The sequence below is a fragment of the Anas platyrhynchos genome, chromosome 3, assembly GCF_047663525.1.
Source record: "Anas platyrhynchos isolate ZD024472 breed Pekin duck chromosome 3, IASCAAS_PekinDuck_T2T, whole genome shotgun sequence".
In the NCBI taxonomy this organism is placed as follows: Eukaryota; Metazoa; Chordata; class Aves; order Anseriformes; family Anatidae; genus Anas; species Anas platyrhynchos.
The window spans coordinates 118,834,400-118,847,368 of record NC_092589.1 but is presented as its reverse complement, the minus strand read 5'-3'; the positions used below and the strand labels follow the sequence as shown (position 1 = coordinate 118,847,368).

The 12,969-nt window shown below is 50.8% G+C and overlaps 1 protein-coding gene across 6 annotated transcripts in view; it reads left to right on the top strand.

The window, feature by feature from the left end:
• The window catches only part of EXTL3 (exostosin like glycosyltransferase 3), a 96,873-nt gene that overhangs the window by 43,828 nt on the left and 40,076 nt on the right, over positions 1 to 12,969 (top strand). For 2 of the 6 annotated variants that reach the window (XM_027455433.3, XM_027455439.3), the window contains exon 1: positions 12,171 to 12,496. The exons of the other annotated variants lie outside the window; for them this stretch is intronic. The gene's annotated coding sequence lies outside the window, so the exon portion shown is untranslated. Of the gene's footprint in view, positions 1 to 12,170; positions 12,497 to 12,969 lie in introns of those variants that run through there. 6 annotated transcript variants of the gene reach the window in all.

Below are 12,969 nucleotides of genomic sequence, written 5' to 3'. Positions count from 1 at the left end.
TGCAAGCTCCGAAGTTGTTATGTGAAATTACCAGGAAATTACCATTATTTAGGTCAGCCAGATAGCTCTGAGTCGCCTTTCATGCAGGCGCAACTCTCGTTACACCCATACTTCAAAAAAAATATAAAAAAATCAGGGCTGAAGGAGCAAGCTGCTGGGTGTCGATGCAGGCAGCACTTCTGGTACCCTCTGGAGTCAACATAAATGTGAGTGGGAATGAAGTACCCAGTATAATATTATGTGAGTTTTAATGTACAGGTGGTCAGGCTGTTCTGTTTAGCAGACGCTGTTGCTCATCCGTGGAGATGCTGGAGAAAAACAACAACAAAAGGCAATGGTTTGCAAAGAAGTCAAAGCACGAGGCTTAAGTCAGCTCACCAGGAATCGGTTTCTGCGTCTGGATGAAGCCTGGAGCCAGGTTTGTGGTCCCCAGGTGAAGACTTCGTTTGAGCCGACATTAATCTCGCCCTGCTATCCGTAACGTGATCGCCTCTCCCAAAATTTCTGCATTATGTAAAACCTCCTAGCTTGGGTTTTCTCAATGGGAAGGCTTTGGACAAGCCCGCGCTGTACAAAATGTGTGGCGCAAAATTAAAGGAGCCCCAGATCTGCCCCGTGCGGTGTGAAACGGAGGGGTTGTAGTTGAAGACAGCTCTGTTTGATGTTACTGGCATGCAGCTCATGGGGGGACAAGATGTAGAAGAATCCAGGATGGAGAGCCTGGATGAAGCTCTCAGGGCTCTGATTGTGCCTCTCCACCTTGCTGTGATCCACGGGAGCTTCTGGTCTGGAAGCAGATCCACCAAGGGACGGGCTGCTGCGCGGGAAGCCTGAGCAAATGGCTCATTTGCATGGCTCCTTCGTGTGTTTTTTGCAGAGCCTGTTTCATGCTGCAGAGCGCCAGGCTTCGCTTCTGACGAGCAGGTGTTTGGCAAGCGGAGACATCGCACCACGGCCGGGCTACAGGAGGAGGAATCTGTTACCGGTGTCTCGATTCAGAGTCCTGGCTGCCGATCGGGAAACTTCGGCTTGAAAAGTTTTCTGAAGTTCTTTGCTTGGAAATAAAAAAATGTAGCTCTGCTGGGCTTCCAGCCCCGTGCTTAAAAACGGGGCTGTGCAGCAGGATCTGGACCTAGGGAGAATTCGTTGTTGTTCCCAACAAGGGAACCCCAAGTTCTCTCACCTTTCTGTGCCGCTGCTGCCCTGCAAATACATCAGCCTCCTTGGCTCTCTGTTATTAGGGACAGAGCATTTAACCCTTTGTCCTTTGCAAACTCTAATTCAGTAAATTTCAGAATTTGACTCGAAATAAAGCCACAAGTGAAAGTTTGACTCCGATTTTTGCCCTCACCAAAAAGAAATGATTTATCTTTCAGAGAGATTTCAGAGCTGTAGGAGTTGTGTCCAGCAGGAGCCCAGGAGCAAAGTCGGTCAGCGTGGCTGACTTCAGCGTGAGACTTCACCCCGAAAGCAAATCCTCGCTGTTTGTCTGCTCCCTGGCTGCTTCAGCATCGTGTGCTCTGCCTTCCAGCTGGCTGAAACGGGTGCGAAGCATTGTGCTGCCTTTCTTCCAAGGAGCTGGCAAAGCCCTGAGCTGCGAATCCTTCAGCACAGGCACAGAAACTGCATCGCCGTGCTGCAGGTGGGGGTGGTACATGAGGAGAGGTGGTTGCACGCCCCATAACGGGTCCTGCTGCGTCTTTTCCTGCCAGATTACCCCCAAATTCCTCTCCTGGTGCTGAAGCTACCCTGAGGAGTGAATGCGTTGTCCCAACAATTTGCCATCGGCGTGGTGCAGGAGCTTTGAACTGGAAGGTGCACGCGTTAGGTTGCTTTTGGCCATCTGCCTGAGCATCTCCAAACATTTTACAAAGAAATACCCCCCTGCACTGCCCCCTGCAAAGAAAAACTGGGAGAAGACCCCAATATCAGGATGTATTTGGTTCGAATGACATCAAATTTCAGGCTTAAATTAGAAAAGTTTAAGAAATGAGCACCCCTCTCCTCCTTGCTTTTATTCTTTTGTTGTATTTATGCTGTTCTCCCCCGTGTCCCACCATCCCTCTCTTTTTATTTCTTCTTGGATCCTGGAGTTTGGGTCTGATTGAAGCAGAGGGGTCAGGAGGGTTCACTAAGAACCCTTGCTCCCACGCTCAGGTTTCATTTCAGAGTCAGACTTAGGAAACAACTTAAGCCAGACCAGCAAAAGATGCAGTATTTATTTTATTTTATTTATTTATTTATTTATTTTTCCCCTTCATGTCTCCCACGATGATTATTTGAGACCATTTAGGGAGATAAATCCTGAAATAAGTTTCCTGGCGGCGTGGGGCTGTGGGCACGGCGTGGGTGTCCCTGTAAAAGTGGGATGCTCGGAGGAACCGGCTAGATAAATTCGGTGTAATGAAGTCCTTCGGTCTTGTTACAGGCAAATCTGTAAGACGCTTCACATCCTGTCGAAGGGGAGGTTTCTCTCGATGATATTTCTACCCTCGGTTGCTATTTGTGACCCGCGAGGTCCCTCGTGGCTCACCGAGGAATGCTGTGAGCGGGGGAAGTGGAGCAGATGAAGCCAATTCCCTGAGGTTGCTCAGGAGGTCTGAGCTGCAGCTGGGAATAAAACCCCAGTCATCCGCCACCCCTTGCTTTAACTACCCTACGAGAATCTCCTCCTAGTGAGCTTCTGATAGAAACCGCGGGGCCAAATGAAGCGGGCAGATTGCAGTCGCTGCTGGAGGACGGCTGCAGCCTCGCTCTGCTCGCTGCTCATTTGGAAAGTTTGCTGCCTCTTCCCCTCCAGATGCATCTTTCTCAGAGCGGGGTGCAGGCAGGAGGCTTCGTGGCTTCGTTTCTCGGTGTTTTGATTTCTTTTTTTCTCTTTCTCAGAGTGCCTGCGGGCCCGAGGGGAGCTCAGAGCCCTGTTAGGTCCTCGGCTGGGCACCAAACGGATGCGTCGCGAGAGGTTCACCAGACCCTGTGGGTGAATTGAAGATTGACGGGGAGGAAGGCAGCAGCCGCGTGACATAAGGCAGCAATAACCAGCTTTAACGAGGTTCAGATTGTGCAAGGAGTTGGTTTATTAGCTGCTGCGAGCACAGGCAGTGCCCTCAGCTCATCCCCTGTCAAAGCAGCACCATCGTGCGCTCGCACGACGTGGTCCGGGGGGTACAGATCCCTTGGGAGAGCCCGTCCTGGTGGCACAGGAGCAGGACAACCTCCCGAAGAGCCCTTGGGACTTTTTGGTGACTTCATGTCCGGGATAGTGATGGGGAGAGCACACCCAGGCGTTTGGGGGATGTTTTCTTACCTCGTGGGGTGTGCAGAGAGTAGGGAACAAGAGGAGCCAAGCGGCTGCTGCTCCCTGCAGCACGGCTCGTAGTAACGTTGCTATGGCCACAAATCTCTCAAATTGCTGCAGCCAATTCACGAATTTCCTTCTTTTTTTTTTTTTTTTTTATTACCTCCTAATATCGAAAACGCGCTGTGCTGCCGGAAACCTCTCCCAAGGAAATCTCCTAGGAGAGCCGCCCCGGGGGCTGGGTGCAGGTAACGAGCTGTTGTAGGGGCATGCTGCAAGGAGAAGCTCTAATTTTGGGATGCTTTTGAGGCAGAAGTAATTAATTTAAACACCCAACTGCTCGCTTACATCCCGTGGCTCCCTGTTAATTAGTTAGCCCATCTCCAGGGTGATTGGAGGTGGTCCCGTGGGGGTTGTGTTAGGGCTTCGGGACCAGGCTGCGAGCAGGAGGCTCCTAAACACCCCTAATTCCTCTGTCACTGCCTTCGGTGGCCCTGGGCAAATGGTTTAGCTCTTCCTTGCCTTAATTCACTTAATTATTGCTTCCCAGCATCTGCAGGTTGTCATAATTGTGCTCCTGGTTGTGCGCTGAGGCAGTAGTAAGGAAGATCTCTCGTCTTGCATAGGGGAAATCTCCAGCACGTTTCCCAGGCAATCTGCAGCCAAGCAAGCAGCAAAACTTCTCTTAAAACTGGATGCCAGCGGGTGGTACTGGCGTGACCTCGTTGGCTTGAAATCAAACTTATTGTCATCAGTTTATCGATGTGATGCTCACTGAAACACCTCCTCGGTCCTCGCTGTCTTCAGAATCACGGCTTAGGTTTCACTGCGGTTTGAAATGATGGAGCAGAAGCTTTAGAGCATAAAAAACTTGATATTTTTTTATATTTTTTAGACCCCGCGAGCGTCTGGGTTAAGGGTTTTGAGCTTTTAATGACTGCTGGCTTCTGCTCGGGCTGGTTTGGTTTTGAGGCTGTTGTGGGTCCCTGTGCAGCGTTTTGGGTTTGGGGCCAGCGTCGGGAACAAGAAGCTTTCAGCACAGGGGCTGCGTTCAACTGCTGGGTGATGGGATGAGCCTCTGAGGCATCCCAATTTGGGGCTGGAGGCAGGATCAGACCCAAGGCAGAAGCTGTGTGTCGTTCTCTCACCCCATTTTTTTCCTGTTTGGTTTGCGCTTCCTTCTCCCGCGACTTGCGCTCACCATACCGCTGTTTTTGAGTTAATTTCTAAGAAAAAACCCACCCCTGTTTCTGCAGCTTCAGAGGCAGGAAATCCTCGTTAACTGCAGCGTGGCTTTATCAGCCCATTCTCACGCTGGCAGCCTGAGCTTCGCCGTCCCCAATTCCCCTTCCCGTGGCCCAGCAGGCTTGGTGGGGCTGCTTGTAGCTCCGTGAGCGGCTGGAAACATCAAGGCTGTGCTGAACAGGTTTGAACCGCAGAGAAATTTGACCAAAATTATGGCTGGGGAAGTCCTAAATTCCCCCTTTCCCCACAACTCGCTGTCCTAAATGATTTTTTCTTCTAACCTGTGACCTTTTTTCTTGCCGTTATGTTAGAAAATCAGTTTGAGGCATCCCAAATGTGTGTGAGGATCCTTCCCAGCCTCTCTGGCTGCCTGTAGGAGAGGGCAGAGCCCGGAGCCAACTGCGTGTGGCTGCAGGTATTTCCCACCAGAGGTGGATCCCTGCCTCGGGTACAGATAATTCTCTATCATATCACCTAATAATCATAATCACCTGATCTCTATCACCTGGTTAGAGGAGAAGGTGCTCCTTCTCACCCAGGACTCCACTTATTCCTTTCCTCTTTTACTGGTCACCACCTCAGCACCTCCACTAAACCATCTCCAGTGCCCAGGACTCGGTTCTGCTCTGTGCCCTTAATAAAAAAGCTCTGCTGCTCTCAAATACAGATATTAAATACCTCTGATCCTCCGCGTGTGTGTTTGGAGGTGCAAAAACGGGGCAGATTTCTGGGGAAATCTTTCCCAGCTCCCTTTCTGGGGTCAGTGTTCAGCGACTTTATCGTATGCTCCAGCCCCATCGCCTTTATCTCGATCGTTCTGAGATTACCTATCTGAAAGTGCCACAGGGTTATTAATCAGCTCTGAAATCGCCACATTAAATATCTCTCATTATTCTGGGGGCTTTCTAGCTAGCAGAAATTGATGCTGAAAGCTGCACTTTCTGGCCAAGCTGTGCCAGGAGTGCCCAGATCTTGCTCAGTGCCCTGCAGAGAATGAATTTTAGGAGGGACCAAGTGTGGAATAAGGTTTCTGCTCCTGACTCTTGCCTGAAGTTTTTAGGAAAGGGAGAACTTCTGCCAGCCAGGTGGGCCTGGCTCGTGTTGACAGCCCAATTTCCCCCCCTGGTTTTGCATTCCTCGTACAACCAAACCTTTTCTCTTCCCCTCCTGCCTCTCTCTCCGTCACGGCCAGGTTTTTCTCCTCCAGCAGGCAGAGTGAGAGCTTTGGTGATGCTTTCTGACTCTGCTGGGGGCTTTGAGGGGCTGACCTTTCCATCCCTGGGATCCTGCGGGTCAAACCATTTCCACCTTTATCCATCCCACCTGCTGCATACATAAAACCCCTCCAACACCTGGAAGAAGCCAAAAAAAGCCAGGTGCTGACTGCACTCCTGCCCTGTCCGAAATAAGCAAAGATCCTGCTTTCGTCTCCCCTATCTCCTCCCATTCTCTACATTTCCATGTCAGTTTTCTTGGGAAAAAGCCTCATTTTTTGTTCCCTCTCCTGCAGCAGAACAAGCAGGAAGGGCTGAGCCGCGCCGTCGTCTGCATTACGCAGCGCTGATGCAAATGTGAAGCTAAATTCAAGCTTTAGACGGGAAAAAGCTGTGACTTGGAAGAGCATTAAAGCCGTGTTACATCTACACGGGGCTCTTTAAATCATAAATATCACATATTTTACTGATCCGCAGAAGAAAGCTGCTTACAGTCAGTGGATGGAGGGTGAGGGAATCCGCTCCCCACTCCGGCTGCTTCTGTGGATGCCTGGAGCTTTGTAAAGACATTTTCCACAGTCTGCTGCACGCATTGTAGCAAGAGGGCAAACTTCGCTGCCGCTAACTTTGCCCTATTATTCCAATCTTTCACCCAAAAACAAAATCCCGAGGCTCGTTACGCCGCGCCTCCGAGGACGCGAAGTGCCAGCCTTTCCGTGGGGCCAAATTTCCCGAAGCTTTGCATTTTAAATATATATTTTTTTTAAAAAGAAGTGTTTTTAAGGTTGAGTTTGGAATGATACGGCTTCCATCTGGGAGCTATTTTAGTTTAAATTTGCAAAAACGTGCTCTCAAACACACACGAAAACAGATTGTCCTTCCCCGTGTACAATCTCTCAAGGCGTAGGTACTTTTTTTATAGGTTTAGAGCAAGAGTTAGCGGGGCTTTTAATAGAGCATCACCCATAAATTTCCTCTATGGATCATTTGGGGAAGATTAATATGGGAAATGTGTTGATAGCAAAGAATTTGGAGCTCTCCCTGTGCCCAGGTAGCTCAGTGGCTGTAAAGTTGCTGGCTGGTTTTGCCTGAAAATGGGATGCACTCCGAGAAATCCCTTATAAAAATCCCCTATAATGTTGGAAATTGAGTGTACCCACACAGGAGCACACGTGCTCCACCATAAACACCCGGAGAATTTACCAGCTGGTCCCTGGTCAGGGTGCCACCAGGTTTGGGCAGTGTGGGATTTTGTGCAGTATGGGATTTTGGGCAATATGGGATTTTGTGCAGCTCGGATACGGGGCATAGATGAAGGTGGTGGGTGATGGGAGGCAGCAAGGTGTCTAGGATTTTTTCCAGGGGCTCCTGGAGACTTTCCAAAGAAAAAAAGAGCTCGTGGATGATGCAAAGCCCTGATTATGGAAATGCTGAGTGTCACAACAAGCGTTTTATCTTCTTGCTCTGATGCCCTGCTGTGATGCAGGATGTTTGAAGAGAATTTGGCTTAAAACGTGCCTGTTAGGGTGCCTTGTGTAAAACTGGTACCTTCACGACGAAAATGGATGTTTTGGTTTGCAAAGAGGTGTTTGGGTGCTGCGGAACTCCTATGGATGGGTAAAATGGTGAGGTTTTCTTCCAAAAGGGCTACAGGGCCTAAATAGGATAATGAAACTGAACAAAAACTGCAGGTAAAGGTGGGTAAGGAGAGGAAAAGAGAGGAAAAAAAAATGTTTTCATTTGCTTTTGTTTTGTTGTCCCCTAATTGTCAGCCAGGAGTTGCGCTTTTGGGGAAGGCTCCAGTGAAAACGGCTCAGCTGCTTTGGAGAACGAGGCTGAGAACAGAGACAGCTCCAACGATTCAAAAGGAAAATAAAGAGGAAAAAAAAGAAAAATAAAAGCACGGTGACCGCTGGCCTTTAAAGCTGCCATGCTCCCACTCCTGGGAGCAGTGATTTGACGTCTGGCAGATGTCTCCTCTTGCAGTTCCCATGAAAATCCACCAAAGTGGAGCCAGCTTGGAAACGTGGAGGGGGAAGGAGAAAAGAAGGAGGAGGAGGGAGAAAAGCTGCGTTGCTTAAGCATCGCTGAACACCTCCCTCGAGCTTGTGTGTGTTAAAATTAAAGTTATCAGTGAGAGCAAAGACCTGCAGGAGTCCTGGCTGGGAGGAGAAATGTGTGAGTCCTTGAAAGATGCGTTTGTCTTAAATTTGTAGGCTAATACTTAAATTTTTCAAGTTTTTCAGGTTATTTTCATCTGATGGTCAGTAGAGGAGCAGATGTGTTTTTAAGGAGGGCTTTTCCCACTTAATTCATTTCCTTTTGTCCGTAGCAAAAGGAAATGGAGTGTAACACCCCGTGGTAGAGGTGTGGGGTGGGCAGAGGAGGAGGGCATGCCCAGCGAGCCCCCCCCAGTTCCCAGAACAATTCCCAGTTCCCAGTAGTTCAGGGGCCAGCGGTGCCATCTGTGGGGACTGGGAAATACAAACAAAAAGGCTGTTTTCGCTTCCCAAAACTGCTTGCATGGAAAGATTAGCAGGGCAGCTTATTTAGCTCCGACATCCGTGTGTTAAAATAGACGTGGGAAAAGCTGGAAGAGCAGCGGGGCAGTGCCTGGAGGGGGGAGAAAATACATCGGCTTGAAATCCTCACATCTCCCACTGCCTTTGGTGGGTTGAGGGAGGACAAAACACAAATCCCTTGCACGGAGAGAGGGTGCAGGATGCTGCCGAGGCTGGCGGAGGTGAAATTATGAGACAGGCACGTGCTGGGGTCCACCCCTGGAGGAGATTCCCGGGTTAGGACTGCCTTTTTTCTCTCTTTGGCCAAGCTTTGGCAGCTCTGGAAGCTGTCCTTCGGCTGAAAGCAGGTAACGGGGCTCACTGGGGGGCATGCAGCCAGGTATTTTCAGGTCAAAATGAGTTTTTCCTCGCCGTTGCCTTCCTCAGAGGTAAGAGTAAGAGGTCCTGACACTCCTTAGGCATCACCTTATCAGCTCAATGGGCAGGCTTGGGCACGTGGAAGGAATTTAGGGGGGTTTTAAAGGGGATCTTGGTCAGTTTGGCATCTCAGTAGTTACTCGGTCGTGGAAAAGAGGACCTCCAAGGGATGCTGGAGCTCCTGACTTGAACAGCCTCTGGAGTTAAAGGGTAGGAGCAGGCTGTCGGAGCTGATTTGCTGCTGGCAGGGTTGGGCTGGACTTTTGGGAACAAAAAACTCATTTCCCTGCTCGTTGCTGGGAAATGAATTGTTTTTGTTAGCTTCATAACAAGCTGAGCTTATCCCTGCTCTTCACAAACTTGTTTTAAGTGCACGGCACTAAATGGCACTGGAGGATACTTGACTATAACAATTTGCTCTCCTGACCCCCTCTCTTCCCTATTTTGCTAAATTTGCCCATTTTCTTTTACTGTCCCTTTCAGCGTCCACTGAAAAGCTTTTGCCTTTACCCCTCGCTACCAGAAACATCACAACTTGCTTTCATCTCTCCCTCTCCATGCAATTACAGTTGCACAAACCTAAATTTCTGTCCTTGCAGTGCGATCCTAAAATCTTTGCCTTGCCCAGCAGGGTTGAATTTCCCATTTTTTAGGATTTTCTTGCTAAATAGAAAGCGGACGGCGGATGGCTCCACGTCTTCATCACCTCGCCCCTCTGCCCACATCAACTGGGGTGTTGCACCCTCGGATGATGTCTGCGGGTGTATTTCTGTGTTAGGTTGCTGCTGGAGGAGCCTCAGTGGATATATTCAGCTCCCTTAGCGCAGGGGATTGAGCTGAAATAAGGGCGTTGAGAGCAGGTTTCTGATGGCACAATAGAAGGCCGGACAATGCGGGAAATAATGACGGTACGGGCAGAGGAATGGAGGAAAAAAGGGACGTGGATGAGAGCCTCGGAAGGAAAGAAAATAGGGAAGCGAGTGGATATAATTAGAGGGAAAAGGGGAGATGAAAGCAGGCTGTGATGGTTTTGGTACCAAGGGGCGAAGGTAAAAGCTTTTCAGTGGGCACCGAAAGGAACAGCAAAAGAAAATGGCCAAATTCAGCCAAAGAGGGAAGAGAGGAGGGCAGAAGAGCAAACTCCTGCCTCGGCCGTGCCCTGCTGAGCCCTTTAAACCCCCTCTGTGTCCTCCTTCGGTCTCCACGCTGGAATTTCCCCCTTCTCCATCACTTTTTGCTCAGGGACGCAGCTTCGCCTTGCCCTACTGTACTGTAAGCAGCAGCAACTCGTGTGTCAAAGATTAGAGGGGTCGTTTTCACACGAAATATTTCGATCCCCCCGGATGCCTCCTGGAAATCTGGAAAGACCTCAGCTCGCCGATGGGTAACGCACCAAAGCAGCACATGCAGATGGCACGGGGGGGTTGTGGGGCTCTGAACCCGTGCCCAGGGAACGGCTACGGCCGTGCTGAGAGGCCGCCTGACCAGCTGCCTCCTTTTGGACGGCTCCTTGCATCAAAGGTGACCCGAAAGGCTTTTAATGCAGTGAAAAAACAACAAAAAAATAACACATCTAAAGCTTAAAAACCCCGAGCCTGGTTCTAAGGCTGCTGGTGCAGGGCTGAAAACTCCCTTCTAAGGCTTCCATCTCTGCAGGTCAAATAAATGACCTTCAGAGCATCGTTTTCTGCAGAAACATTCATAGCAGAGCTGCTTTTGAGGCACCAAATAAAGCTGCCTCAGCCTACGGAGCTTGGGCACCGAGATCCGCAGCTGGCCAGGCTGCCTCCGCCTGCGCCCCGAGCACCGAGCACCCCGGTTCAGCTGCCTCGTACCCAAATCAGGACCTGAATCGGGACAAGGGAGCAGCTCCTCGTGCATTTCCAGCTGAGGTTGATCACAGTAACTCGCTGCTTCGGCCAAAGCAAACTAAATTGCTTTTTAATCGTCGGTAGCGCGGAGTCCAGCAGGACCCCGAGGCGGTGCCTGGACGAAAAGCAGATGCCTGCTGGCTCGGGAATCTTCACAACGCTCCTGCTTTTGCCAGCTCTTGTTTGAGGCTTGCCTCTGCCAGCCGGGTCGCATTCCAGCCCTACATCCATCTCCTCCGGGGACAGACCCAGCAGGAGAAAGGCGAAACAAACCCCGCAGGGCTTTGGATGCTCGCGGCGGCTCCTGGGATCGGGGCTGGAGGAGCCGAGCTCCCCACCTCGTTCCTGATGTCCCCGTGATGCTCAGCAGCACCTCCGGGAGCTGTGCCATGGAAATCTCGAGGTTTGAGGTGCTGTCCCGTGCCCCTCAAGAGGTTTTTTGGCCTCTGTCCCTCGCCTAGGAGCACGAGCAAAGCGGCGCGTGTCCATCCCGGGCATGGCACATCCCACCTGGGGAACGAAGGTAAAGGAGAGAAGCAAACTGGCACCGGGTCTCCTTCAATACCAAATACCAGTTCTTTAAAGGCTGGGGCTTTTCTTTTTGTGCTTTTCCTTCTTTTTTTTTTTTTAAACAGCAGCTTGCTCAGGGACGGACCTTGCGACAGTACCTCTAAAATCCTTCAGCTGCTTGAATCGCTCCAAGGAGCCAGGCAATAAAAGAGCTGGAATAAAACGTATCCCACAATGTCCTTCACTTCTGCTGACAACTGCAGTTTAAATTACTGGTGCAACCTTTTAGCATAGCTAGCTTGTAAAAACTAATAAAAAATAAAATGAAGTCGTAACAGCTCCTTGCCACCGCTTCTCCGAGGGGGAGCAGAGAGCGAAGCTGTCTTTCTTTTCGGCTGAGCTGGAGGAATGTACCAGTACTGCTGCTGATGTTGTTTCCTGATCCCTGGCATTAATGCAGCTTGTAATTTTTACATTTTGTTACACGGTGGTTATGGGAGAAGGGGGCTTTGCTTTTATTGTCGGGTGTTGTTCATCCCCTGAGCACCCTGATGTTGTTCAGAGCTTGCATGAGAATTACGCTCCGGAGCTGGCGGGGGAGAGGTTGGTTTGGGTGATGCCAATTTGGGCGTCCTATTTAGTGGGGGGCTAAAGGTTTCTTTCTATTTCTTTGTGCTCTGAATTCTTAGGTCCCACGTGTCTTGGGTTTCAGGGACCCAGAATAAGTGGGGTCACTGAAAACCTTGCCAGACCTCGGTCAGGGAGCCAGCCAGGGCTGCGGGTGGTGTCGTTCAGCCTCAAAGCGTGGATTTTGTGGGGCACAAGGAAGCGAAATCCTCAGCTGCGGCTGTTGGGTAACATCTTCCCTCGTCGTTTCTGAAGAACTCTGGAAAGGGCTTTGCAATCCGGGGAGGAATCGGGGGCGGAGGGGTCACGGCTCTTGGTTCCCGTTTCTGCAAACATCTCGGAGCCTTGCGCAGCTGGAAACGCGCCACGTCCCACAGCTTGCCAAGCCCGAAGAGCTCTCTTCGGGGTATGTTTACTTCTTCGGAGCTCAGAGATGCAGGAATTGGGAAGCGTTTTGCCAGCAAACGATGGAGGCAGCTTTTAAAAGCAGCTGCCAGTCCCGTTGCTGGAGCCCAGCACCGAGCCGAGCTGCTCCCTCTCCGCTTTGCTCCCCGCAGGGAGCTCCGGCAGAGCTCGGGCTGCGAGGCTGGAAAGCATTAGCGAAAATAAGGGTGGGAAAAGGGAGATTTGGGAGCTCTGCTCGTGCTCCTCGCCAAAACTACGACCGGCCAGAGCTGTGGAGGAGCCCGGAGGCAGGATGTGGATGGCCCCGACGGGCAGCACCGAACCAAAAGGAGATGCCGCCCGCCGCAGGGGTATCCGCTGCTGAATGGCTGTCCTCAGTAGCTAGAGGTATTGTTTTGGGTCAGTTTGCTGTGTGTTTAGCTGCTGAGAGCTGATTTTTTGCAGCAGAAGCGTGGCTGAAATGGGATTTGAGCTGGGGAAAAGCCTGGACGAGGAAACGTTGGGAATTGCTGGGCTTGGGGCTGGAGCTGGAGGGAAAGCTCGTGGTGCATCGCGGAACAGCTCGGGCTGGGCGGCTCGCGGTGCTCCCCTTTGACCTTGGAGCTTAAGAATAAAATTGACTTCTTTTTTTTGGTGGGAAACGGTCGAATGGATGTGACTGCAGAGCTTTTGGTTGCCAGGTGCTGTCGGGGAAATGTTTTCTGTCAGGGGAGCTGAGAACTGCGAGCCGCCTTGGAGCTGGCGACCCACATCTCATCCTGTTTATCTACGAAGAATTGGAAATATCCCTTCTGCTGGCTGTCTGGTGTAGGGAGAGCTATCAGTAGCTGTGCCTGTTTCCTCAGCTGGTGTCCTCCAGG